Source organism: Armigeres subalbatus, chromosome 2 (assembly GCF_024139115.2).
Source record: "Armigeres subalbatus isolate Guangzhou_Male chromosome 2, GZ_Asu_2, whole genome shotgun sequence".
NCBI lineage: Eukaryota > Metazoa > Arthropoda > Insecta > Diptera > Culicidae > Armigeres > Armigeres subalbatus.
This window is the reverse complement of record NC_085140.1, coordinates 114,334,986-114,347,690: the sequence shown is the minus strand read 5'-3', so window position 1 is coordinate 114,347,690 and position 12,705 is coordinate 114,334,986. Positions and strand designations below refer to the sequence as shown.

At 37.0% G+C, this 12,705-nt stretch overlaps 2 long non-coding RNA genes across 2 annotated transcripts; both read left to right on the top strand.

The window, feature by feature from the left end:
* The first annotated feature begins 445 nt into the window (after window positions 1-445).
* On the top strand, window positions 446-1,366 carry LOC134214974 (uncharacterized). The gene is made up of 3 exons (XR_009979986.1): window positions 446-718; window positions 832-1,026; window positions 1,090-1,366. It is a non-coding gene; the product is annotated as an uncharacterized LOC134214974 (long non-coding RNA).
* A 6,786-nt stretch (window positions 1,367-8,152) lies between these two features.
* On the top strand, window positions 8,153-10,564 carry LOC134214973 (uncharacterized). Its single transcript, XR_009979985.1, has 3 exons — window positions 8,153-8,419; window positions 8,507-8,750; window positions 10,118-10,564. It is a non-coding gene; the product is annotated as an uncharacterized LOC134214973 (long non-coding RNA).
* Window positions 10,565-12,705: the final 2,141 nt, after the last annotated feature.

Below are 12,705 nucleotides of genomic sequence, written 5' to 3'. Positions count from 1 at the left end.
ATGAAGTTCATTGGTACTATACCACGGAGGCAACTTCAGAATCATTTTCAGAATTTTATTTTGAATCCTCTGAAGTGCCTTCTTTCTGGTATTGCAGCAACTAGTCCATATTGGCACAGCATACAACATGGCAGGTCTAAAAATTTGTTTGTAAATCAAAAGTTTGTTCTTAAGACAAAGTTTTGATTTTCTGTTTATAAGTGGATATAGACACTTAATATATTTGTTACATTTGGCTTGAAGGCCTTCAATGTGATTTTTAAAAGGTCATTTTTGATCTAGCAGAAGTCCTAAATATTTAGCTTCGCTAGACCAATTAATTGGAACCCCATTTATACACAGAAAGAAAAAATATTGTGATACTGAATATATCGTACTTTACATCTGAAAAGCGCCAAATTTTTGTTAAAATAAAAGTAATATTGATTATCGTGACTGTGGTAACTTTAATTTAAAAGTGCCTTTCGTTTTTCTTGAGTGTAGATTTAAAAGTTCTCCCTTTTACGATAAAAATTGTTGAACAGTCAAACCACCCGCTGATGTCAAGTCTATCGAGTGGACTCAATGACAGCAAAAGTGATCGAATTATTATTGTATTGTTTTTAAATTATCATCCGATCCCGCGTACGAATTCGATCCGAAACATTTTTTAAAAAGTTTGGATTGCGACGTCTGCAGCGGCAAGGGTTGATATTCTGTAAGCCTCCTCGAGATAAAGGTAAGTACTCTATATTAACGACCAGCCTGCTGCTGATTACCGCACCGTCGACCTTCGGCGACCGTCGACCTTCGGCTAACTAATAATTGATTTTCTTATTTCCCTTATTTCAGAATCAAGCCATGACCGTTTCAGCAAATTGTTTGGTACTGGAGCACTTTCATGCTGCCCGCTCCCCTTTTTTGTTATTCATGGTGAAATTCACTGCTCACCTACATCGAACGCTCGTGCATTTACTAGCAGTGTACTCAGGTAATTTACTAGCGGTGGCGAAGACTTACATGCCTCGAATAAAATCGGAGCGCCAGGTGAAAACATATTTTGAATGTGCGTTTATTATGTTACTCTAAAATAGTTCTATACGTTTACAGGCTGCTTAGGGTGGAAAATCGCAAGGGATTGTCTGCAGCGAATCAAAATAAATTGGCGGCGATATAGATAATCACCGAAGATGTTCTCCTAGTATTTCGAAATTGCCATGTCTTCCGCATTCCAGCACCAGGCAGAAACGCAGTATTGACTCCAGCGCAGAGATACAACGGCAACAGTTCTTAATTTAAAAGTTCATAGTTTTCGTTGAAAACAGCATGTCTTTTTCCATATTTTTGAATGAATTAAATAAAACTTCCATTTCAATGTTGATTTTGATAAGCAAACTATTCAAAACATGAATGTTTAAAAGGTTGTAAGTCAAAAAAGGTGCAAGATTTTTTGTCTTGGTTTATTTTTGATTTACGATCTTTTGAAAGTTCATGTTTGCATTACTCATTCAGTTTCCTCGGTTTCTCCTAAAACAATCATACTCTTTCTTTCACATTGTAATCATTTGGATTTGACAGTTCTATAGTTTTGTTTAGAAAAGTTTAAACTTTTAATTTCAGAGTTGCATGCCACTTTTGAACCGTCGTTGACGCAAAAGTTGCTGTACTTTTATTTCAAACATACGCAACTCTCTACGAAAAAGAACCAACGCAACTTTTTATTTTAACCAATGGTTTTTTTGATTCTATCAATGATTTTTCTTTCTGTGTAGTGACAATATGTCTGCTAGAAGGTTTCAAATAAGAAGCTCTCGGCTTATGTGGGAAAATTATAAGCTGAGTTTTGGAAGCATTCGGGGAAATTTTCCATTTTTGCAAGTAAGTGGAGAAAATATCCAAACTTTTTGCAATCTACTACAAATGACACGAAGGCTACGCCCTTTGGCTGAGAGACCTGTGTCATCTGCAAACGAAGATTTTTGACACCCTGGTGGTAAATCAGGTAAGTCATAATTCAAATGTTATACAATATGGGCCCCAGTATGCTGCCTTGAGGAACACTAGCTCTTACAGGTAATCTATCAGATTTAGAATTCTGATAGTTTACCTGCAGTGAGCGATCTGATAAATAATTTTGGATCAGTTTAATAATGTACAGAGGAAAATTAAAATTCATCAATTTTACAATCAAACCTTCATGCCAAACACTGTCAAATGCTTTCTCTATATCAAGAAGAGCAACTCCAGTCGAATATCCTTCAGATTTGTTGAGCCGAATTAAGTTCGTAACTCTTAATAACTGATGAGTGGTTGAGTGTCCATGGCGAAAACCAAATTGCTCATCAGCAAAAATAGAATTGTCATTAATATGAACCATCATTCTATTTAAAATAATCTTTTCAAACAGTTTGCTTATTGAAGAAAGCAAACTGATTGGGCGATAACTAGAAGCCTCAGCTGGATTTTTGTCCGGCTTAAAAATTGGAACAACTTGGCGTTTTTCCATTTATCTGGGAAGTATGCCAATTGAAATCATTTGTTAAATAAATTAACCAAAAAGGATAAAGAGCTCTCAGGAAGTTTTTTGATAAGTATGTAGAAAATACCATCATCACCCGGGGCTTTCATATTTTTAAATTTTCTAGTAATAGATCTCACTTCATCCAAATTAGTTCCCAACGAAGGGTCAAAACATTAACTTGGTTGAGAATGTCTTCGAAGCTTCGTGTAACCTGATCCTCAATTGGACTAGTGAGACCTAGACTAAAATTATGGGCACTCTCGAACTGCTGAGCAAGTTTTTGAGCCTTTTCGCCATTTGTTAATAAAATTTTATTTTCCTCTTTAAGCGCTGGAATTGGCTTTTGAGGTTTTTAAAAAATTTTCGTTAATTTCCAAAAGGGTTTCGAACTGGGATCCAACTTCGAGACATTATTCTCAAAGTTGGTATTTCTCAGAATAGCGAAACGTTTTTTAATTTCATTTTGCAAATCTCGCCAAATAACTTTCAACGCGGGATCGCGAGTTCTTCGGTATTGCCTTCGCCTCACATTTTTAAGACGGATCAGTAGCTGAAGATCGTCGTCAATAATAATGGAGTTGAATTTAATTTCACATTTAGGAATTGCAATGCCTCTGGCTTCGACAATTAAATTTGTCAAAGATACGAGCGCATTGTCAATATCACTTTTGGTATCCAAAGAAATATTAACATCAAAATTCCTATCGATATATGTTTTATATAAATCCCAATCAGCTCTATGATAATTAAAAGTAGAGCTGATTGGATTGTAAATGGTTTCTTGTGAGATTTCAAATGTCACAGGAAGGTGATCAGAGTCAAAGTCAGCATGAGTTACCAATTGGCCACACAGCTGACTTGAATCCGTTAAAACTAAATCAATTGTAGAAGGATTTCGACTGGAAGAAAAACAAGTAGGGCCATTGGGATATTGAATAGTATAATATCCCGCAGAACAATCTTCAAATAAAATTTTGCCGTTGGAATTGCTTTGAGCATTATTCCATGAACGGTGTTTGGCATTGAAGTCACCAATTACGAAGAATTTTGATTTGTTGCGAGTCAGAATTTGAAGATCAGCTTTCAACAAATTCTTTTGCTGCCCATTGCATTGAAACGGCAAATAGGCTGCAATGAAGGAAAATTGACCAAAATTTGTTTCAACAGAAACTCCCAAGGTTTCAAAAACTTTGGTTTCAAACGAAGAAAATAATTTATGTTTGATACGTCTATTAATGACGATGGCGACCCCACCATAGGCGCTGTCAAGACGATCATTTCTGTAGATAAAATAATTTGGATCTCTTTTAATGGAGAGTCCTGGTTTTAAATAGGTTTCAGTTATAATGGCAATATGCACATTATGAACTGAAAGGAAGTTGAATAATTCATCTTCCTTACCCTTTAGAGAGCGGGCATTCCAATTTAGAACTTTCACACAATTATTTAGATCCATTAAAACGGAGTCCGATAACAATTTTTTGTGTACTTTATACCAACCTGAACAGCTTCTGGTATGGTATTTGCTTTGAACATTGCATCAATCATGTGATGCAATTGTTCAGTTAAAAAATCAAAATCGGAAGCAGTCATGCTACCTGAATCGGCAACATGACCGTTATTTTCCGTTGGGACATGGGTATAAACCTAATTTTGAGAAGAGAAATTTTGTCTACCAGCAGCGATGTTTGCATACGTAGGTACATTGGAAAAATTGGAATTTACTGAAGTGCTTGCTACCCGTTGACGAGTGGCAAAATTTGTTTGTGAATTGTGGTGGGTATGAATTGCTCGACCGGTAACTGGTTTCGAAATTTGAGCGTTTGAAAAATTTCTACCCGTCGAATCTGGGATCCGATTGGAATTTCCCGTCATCAATTTTGCACGGGAATTCAAAACTTTTGCGTGAAGGGCATTCCCAGAAATTGGATTTATGATTGCCCCCACAATTTGCACATTTAAATTTATTGGAATCTTCTCTCACAGGACATGCGTCCTTGGCGTGAGAGGTTCCACCACAAATCATGCATTTAGCATCCATGTGACAAAGTTTGGTTCCATGACCCCACTTTTGGCACTTACGGTACTGGGTGGGGTTTTGGAAATTTCCCCCAGGCCTGCGGAAATGTTCCCATGTAACACGGACATGAGACATAATACAGGCCTTTTCCAAACTTTTCATATTATTTAGTTTACTTTTCGAGGGGTGCGCCACTTCCACGATGAGCCGTAGATGAAGCTTCCTTGGCACAAAGATTTTCGCGATTAGAATGATTTTCTTTGCGATGAAACTTTGACCTGCGATTAGCGCAATTAATCGCGATGAAGCGCGATAATGATGCGATAAACGCGTTGACAGCACGAAACTGCTCGAAAATTTTGACTGTCAAAAATGATGACATTTCTTGCTGTCCGATATTCGATCACTATATTTCCACAACAATTTCAATTTTCAATAACAATTTTACTTGAGTTGACGGAGTTTCGGGTCCTTCCGGTTTGTTCCCTGCTGCATTTCTGCAGTTCCACGTTTCGTTAGTCCCTTGTTTGGCTCTCTACGGAAAATGCGAGCTTCTGACAGTGTCCATGTTCCGGTGCGTTCTTCCTTGCTCGCCGTAGCGTTCCATTTGGATATTCGGTTCCATTTGGACAGAAGACCTAAGGTTATGAAAGTGTTTGAGTTCCGGATTTTAATCGAAGTGTTCTCCACATTGATCACCCGCTTCGGCGTTCCAGTTGGTCACTTGGTTGGGCATCTATGATAGATCTGTGCAGAACCTTATCCGGAGGTAATGATTGTTGATTTTGTTTCTCAAATGAATGATAATAAACAGTAATATAACACCGGCAGACTATTTTTTAAAGAATATGGAAAGGTACACTCCAGTACCATACCATCCCAATTGAAAGAATTCTAGAGAAGACTGGCTTCGTAAATCCAACCTTGGAAGACCTCACCGAAAGGCTGATTGTGGCTGATGTTCGTGAGCTGTTTGAACTCGCAAACCTCTCTGTGAGGGACCTACTGCTACGAAAATAGTTGAAGAACTTATAATAGGAATTTAATAAACCAATGGAACTCGAAATAAACGGAGAGAAAGCGCTACTGTTGAAGATAGCGGAGTCGTGAATAGGAACTGTTCTGATTTTGCTGTAAATTTCTGTTCTGATTTTACTGCCATTTTTAGAATGGTTGGAAGCTTCAAAAAGAAGGGGTTCTTTTGGGAAGTTTACCTATAAGATTAGTCCAAGATTTTAAATGGGAAAAGGACAATTTGTAGTTCTGTGGAAAATACGAATGATTTACAGTGGAAATTTTGAGAAATTACCGTAGAACTTCTTGAAAATCATTTGGGGAATTGCCCGCTTAAATTGTAAAAAAAATGTCCGAGCTCACTTAGCATACTGTTTATTCCATACCATCACGTAAACTACATTGTTAATTTAATAGATCGTTTTTCGCTAATCGTCCGTGTTCGGAAATATGATTCACTCGTACGAGATCCACTGAAACATCTACTGACATTGTGACGTTTGTGGCCAGTCCATACCACCGACGGTTACGAAAGCGCTTCCAAAGCCGAATTTTCTTATCTCCATGCCGCTAGGGCATTTACCGGCAAAAGCGAGAAGCCGATGCCCAAGGACGTTAATACGTTGGTGTCCTTGCGGGATTAGTTGTCACCGATGCCATTGAATTTACCTACTCGAAATAAACAAAACATGTTTGGTTGGTTACTCTGGTAACAATGGATCGCAGTTTACGATTCGAGCAATAAACAGTTGCGATAAAGCACGATGGGGTGCGATTATGCGATTCACTTCGCGATTAGTTGCGATAATAAAAGCGATGGCTTTTCGACCAGAATTTTATAAGATCTGGCAGCGATTAAGTGTGCAATGCAAAGTGGCGTCCCCCTCGTTACTTTTGTTAAAATGAACTAAATAAAATTCTTGAGAAATGCCCCTCTGGGAAGTATCAGAGTGGGATTTCTTTTTCATCTTAATTACTTGGACTGGTGAAAATCCAAGTAATTGAGAAATTTCAATTTTAATCTCATCCAGTGATTTATCATCACTGGGGAGACCTTTCAAGACGACTTTGAACAATCGCTCAGTTTTGTCGTCGTATGTGAAGAATTTATGGCGCTTCTCAGTTAAATACTGAAGAAGACGTTTGCGATCGTCAAAGGATCCCGGCAAAACGCGGCAGTCACCCTTCCTAGCAATCTGAAATGAAACCTTGATCCCCTGAAGGTTACTCAAAATCTCATTCCGGAAGCCAGTAAACTCGGCAACATATACCACAATTGGCGGAATCCTTTGCTTTTTCGCATGAATCGAATCACCTGGGCTAGAGGTATATTCGATTTGCTCAATTTCATCATTAATCAAATCGAACTGATTGCTCAGTTCGATTGGAGAAGAATTATTTCCGATATTAGAGTTAGAATGAATATCTGAATTCTCCAGCTTCCTTCTATTTTTTCCGCGCTTTGGCAGGACGGTCTTGAAACCTTGTTTCTTTGAAGGAAGTGGAGAATTCAGAGACTCCCCCTTCCTCTTGTTTTTATTAATGCTCATGGCTGAGCGTGGAGACGTGACCTTCTAAGAGGTTTTTTCCCAGAACGGTGTCCCTGCAGGATTACCACCGCTTGTCGGAATTTTACTTCCGCAAACGGGTCCAACGTAAAACGAAGGCACGGGTCCTTGCAAAGATCGTAACGGGATCAGTGGGTACAAATAGCGCTAAGAAGCACCGTTGAAATTAAAATAGCTTCGGGTAGTATTAAAAACTTCTTTCCGCAAAGAGAGAAAGAACCGCACAGCACGAAAGCACGATGCGGTCTGTTTCGAAACAAATCATTTTGCATAAATAAAAGTTTTTCCTTTTAACGCAAACATTGTAAAACTGTTGAACCATCCATTTAGAATTACTCTTCTTTTTTTTTGCCGGTGTCAGTTATTGTGCGTGATTTCTTGGTGACTGATTGAGCCGACCTTTCGTCAACCGTAAATAAATTGGACTTCTGGAATAAAGTTTGCCTACTGACTCCGCCAATTTCAACAACTAGGTAATTTATTAGCTCATTATAAATACTGCATCTTGATTAATTTGCGACTTTGCGAAATATAATATACATAATACATATGTTACGAACGTTTTCTTTTCTACACGAAAAAAAATTTCATAACGAATGTATTCGGCAAAACACATACATTTTTGCCATTGCGATTTCATAATGAAAAATATATCTAATTGGAATAAATGCTATGCGATACTGCATACGATAATCATAACATGAAACTTATACATTTCATGTCATATGTGCATATACTGATTAGGGTTGATAAATAACCTGCATACATAAATTTTATGGTCGTCATTTGAAAAACAATAACAAAACGATTAGATTCATAAATTAATTTTCAGTCCGGTGATTCCTACACTGGCGGAGAAAAAATTTCGATTTTCATAAACTCTGCCTTATGAAACATCAAAAATTCATTCCATTTCTATTTCATAAGCCCCTTATTAAAAACATAACAAAACTCACGAAATTCATAACTTTACCTTATGAAATTTATAACCCATTCTTGTGTAAAATTTTCATACGGTGTTCTTATGAAAGAACATGCGTTCATTTCGAGTGACATTTCAGGAGAAAAAAGTGAGTAATGTGGATGACCTGGTGGAAGCAGCTTAAACGGAACGGGATCGATCTCGGCAGCGTCATGTCCGAAGTGATCGTTAACTGGTTTCACCAGCAACGTGGAGCATGGCAACGCTCTGTACTGCACCGCTTACAAAGCGACCTAAACTACAAACACGAAGTTAGAGAACGAAAGGACGTCAGGAATGGAATTCTCCCAAACTGTCCTCAATCGGCGATGTTTCGAAATCCATGGTTGTCGGAGGTAAGTGCTGGGAAAAGAGGATGAAAATGGGAGTTTTTCCGTTGTATAAGTTTCTAGTGAATACTAAATTATGTTTCCTTCCTGCAGATGCAACTTTCGTGGGCCCTCGCACTGGTGGCAATGAAGGCATTCCTGATTGCGGTCCATCGTGCAGCAGTGCAACCCGTCACACCGGTCCGGTCTTCCAAAATGCATCATATATATTAAACAGATCCCGTGATTCCGTGATCCGTGATCCCGACATCATTCGACAGGCTAGAGGAATTTCAAAATTGGTGGACGGAAATACCGACAAAAGGACAATAATTGAAAAATTGATTAATAGTAAATGGTAAGTCTCCCTCCGGTGTGGCTCGGATACTTCTGGAGTCGCACAAACTTCTTCCAGGGCAAGCAGTGCAAACCGTCACACTGTTCCGGTCTTCTAAGAACCTTATCCCAATATGAATCATAATCAAATTTTCTCAATATTTATACTATTCCTATTCATCGACGCCCTTATCATTTAGTCCAAAGTATTTTGATATGAAATGTCATATTCATTATTACATGTTTAAAATTTGACTTCAAGATACTCTATCTTCTTCTTCTTCAATGGTTCTACATTCCAACTGGAACTTGGCTTGCTTTTCAACTCAGTATTCTGTTGGCATTTCCTCAGTTATTTAGTAAAAGCTTTGCTTTTCCCACCATTGCATTGAGTATTTATCTTGTGTGGCAAGTACAATGGATACACTACATCCAGGGTGTCGATAATGTTTCTAACCTGAAAACAACCTAGACCGGACCGAGAATCGAACTTGTCTCATCCGGATTGGCGATCCTACTCCTTTGCTCGCAAGGCTACTGGAGACCCGTACTCTGTACCGAGTGATTAATTTTGTAGCCTGAATAGGCTCGGAATAGGCTATGAAAGCCATAATTCAGGCTGCACCTATTACCATACCATGGAAAAAGTTCTATATGTCCCAAACTGCTTCACTTACTTGTCATAAGACAAGGTTTGTTTTTTTATAGATATGTTATTCGACCACAACAGTAAAGGCTCCGTCAGACGTTGCAAGCAAATCACTCGTGCGAGCGAATGATTTCTGAGAGCACTCGCAATTGCAGTCACACGTAGCAGTTTTTTACTTCGAGCAAATGTCAGATTTACTCTCATGCAAATATAAACAAAAACGAAAAACTTGTTTTTCGGCCACAAAATCTAATTTCATTCCAATTTTTGCAGTGCAACACTGTCACCTGAAAACGTTTTCACTTTTGCGAGCGAAAAATTTGCTAGTGCTGCACTAGCAAGCGCAATTCCGTTTCTGCGAGTTGAAAACTTTTAACGCTTAGCAGTCACACATTGCAAGCGAGCGTTTGCTTACGAGTTGTCATTTGTTTGCATGCAATCACTTTCAGTGTAGTCAGACAGGCAAATTTTTGACAGTTGTCACTTTCTGCGAGCAAAATGCTCGTTGCGAGTGATTTGCTTGCAACGTCTGAGCGCACCTTAAGGTCATCTTCAATGTCTTGTTAAGCTGAGAAGTACGAAAGACTAAAGACGACCACACTATTGAACTCGAAATACAAATCAGTAAAGTTACCATCAAGTGGATTTACAATATGATACTTAGTACTACATATATAACTCTTGTTTCATTATGAAAAACTTTAAACATAATTTTCTTTTTTTTTCCTTTTCTATTTTAGACTTCATCGCCAACATCGTGACATCCTCATTGGCATGCTTAGATCTCGGATCATAAGTTAGATCGCACTTTTAAAAACCAGCCATATGCTATGACTACCTCAGATAGGACGATTTAGTTGATGAAGAAGTACAAACCGTGAAGATGGCATTAGTATCATTAGTTTTTTTATTTGGAAAAACATGCCAACACCTTTTTTCTGAACTACAGCATATTTTTTTATGCAAAAATCAGATGATAAAAAACAATTTATATAATTTTTGAAAACGTGACTCTTTGGCAGTTGGCATTCTGGTTGACAGCTCGGCCTGTAGTAAAATCAAGTTAGGGGAGTTAAATTCACAAAATTATTAAGAGTTCCCGTGCACCATTCATAAAATTTTGAATTCAGTTTCAGTTTACATTCATAACAGATTCCAGATGTATATATATAATCTATAAATAATAATCTATAATAATCTCAATAACTCAAAAAAATCCAATTCGTTTTGAGGTATAGGACAGGAGATAGGAGATATGTTGTCTACCCGAGCAAGAGAAATTGGCTTAATGATACCTAATTCTGGTATCGATAGCAATCTCTGTTATGAACTAGCCCTGCATAAGAGGTAAAATACCAAAGGAATAATACTAAAAACTAATATGCACAATATTTGACCCATAACATACTCAGTTTTTAAATTGAATTTCAATACCAAATGAATAACCAATTATTATTTGTTTGGTATTGAAATACCTAAGCAAGTAATCTAATATGTAATCTGCATATAAGTTTTTGGTATTATTTTTTGGTATTTTACCTCTTATGCAAGGCTAATTTATACCAATTTATGTTATCGAGGTCGTCGCTCCTGCTTGGGTACTGCTACTAAGATTCTCTGTTGTAATGACTGTTACAAAACGTGTTTTCTTTCATTCTTGATAGTAATTTTAAATATATTTAAAAACTCATTGAAATCAAACAAACAAACAAAAAAAACATACAAATCCGTTTAGCGGTGTATATCATGTTTATTTGAATGTTAAAAACGTTCAAGTATTTTACAAGCCTAGTTAATGTAGTTTTTACTTATACTAGAGACAGACCAATGGTATTCGTACCACGATTCATACTGCTTGATAATGCCTAGCATATAGTATATTTGTAGTATTTATTAGCTTTGTGAATGATTGTGTTATAGTGATTCATAATAACTAGTTTTGAATCTACAATTGATCAACTGAGTTGACTTCATTTGACTTGAAACAAGACTAGACAATAATATCAGACTATTTAGCTTTCTTTAGTTTAGATGTTTAGAAGTTTGAGTCAAGCGACTTTATCTTAACGTAGTGTAATGTATTATTATTTGTATTTACAGTAATTAGAAAAGATGATTAATTAATAAAGTGTAGCTCGTGACTAAAAAAATAGTTAGGCGTTATTATTTTTGAAAAAAAAAATAATCTTAATAACTAAAACCCAATTTCACTTAAGAATTTCATTAGGCAAACTTATAAAATTTCATAAGGTTGTCTAATGAAATTCATAAGGCTACTTTAAGGTAAACATAAACATCAACTATAGGTCTGGTTCATCCAAAGTTCATTCAGCATCATAAGGTAACCTTATGATTTTCAAAGTGTTTCCTTGTGGCTAATTTTCATAAGGCAAATTAATGAAATCCAGTAGGTTTTTTACGGCAGTGTACGTTGTTTTCTTTCATTTTTAGGTTGCATGATTTTTTAAACACTTGTATTGTAGAATATAAACATTTGTCTTTATTCAAAAGTTTTCTTTCCATTACAGACTTATTTAAGAAAGCCTCACACCTCGGGAAATATTCCCAGCGGATTTTGGTCACCATGTGTTTAAGTGGAGCCGCGCATTTGATTTTCCGTAACCGAATCCTGAAAACATCACACAATCAGAAAATGGGGAAAAATTCGCGGATTAAATTCCCGAGGTGCGAGATTACCTTTAGTCTTAGCACATTAATTTAAAACCTCGTATATAACAAATTGCAGGCCGACGCAATCACTATCGTAGATGCGCGTTGATGTTGATTTTTCCGGCGCGGGATCCTCCATCAATCACTGAAACTTGAAAATTTTGTTGGCATGGTCGTGAATAAATTTTCTATCACATAATTATGTTACGTACCTGTTTTTCTCTCGGGCAGTATAAACTAAAATAATGGAAAAAATTGGAAACATTCACACGCGAGCTCACACGGATAAATGTAATTTATTGAGAAAAAAATGACCGGATCCAAATCGTCCATGTTGCTCCGGATCCAGCGCCGCTGCTTGTTTCTCAAATATATTTCTAATGAAATGTATAAGTTTAGACTAATACGTTGTTTTCTTTCATTTTTAGGTTGCATGATTTTTTAAACACTTGTATTGTAGAATATAAACATTTGTCTTTATTCAAAAGTTTTCTTTCCATTACAGACTTATTTAAGAAAGCCTCACACCTCGGGAAATATTCCCGACGGAATTCGGTCACCATGTGTTTAAGTGGAGCCGCGCATTTGATTTTCCGAAACCGAATCCTGAAAACATCACACAATCAGAAAATGGGGAAAAATTCGCGGATTAAATTCC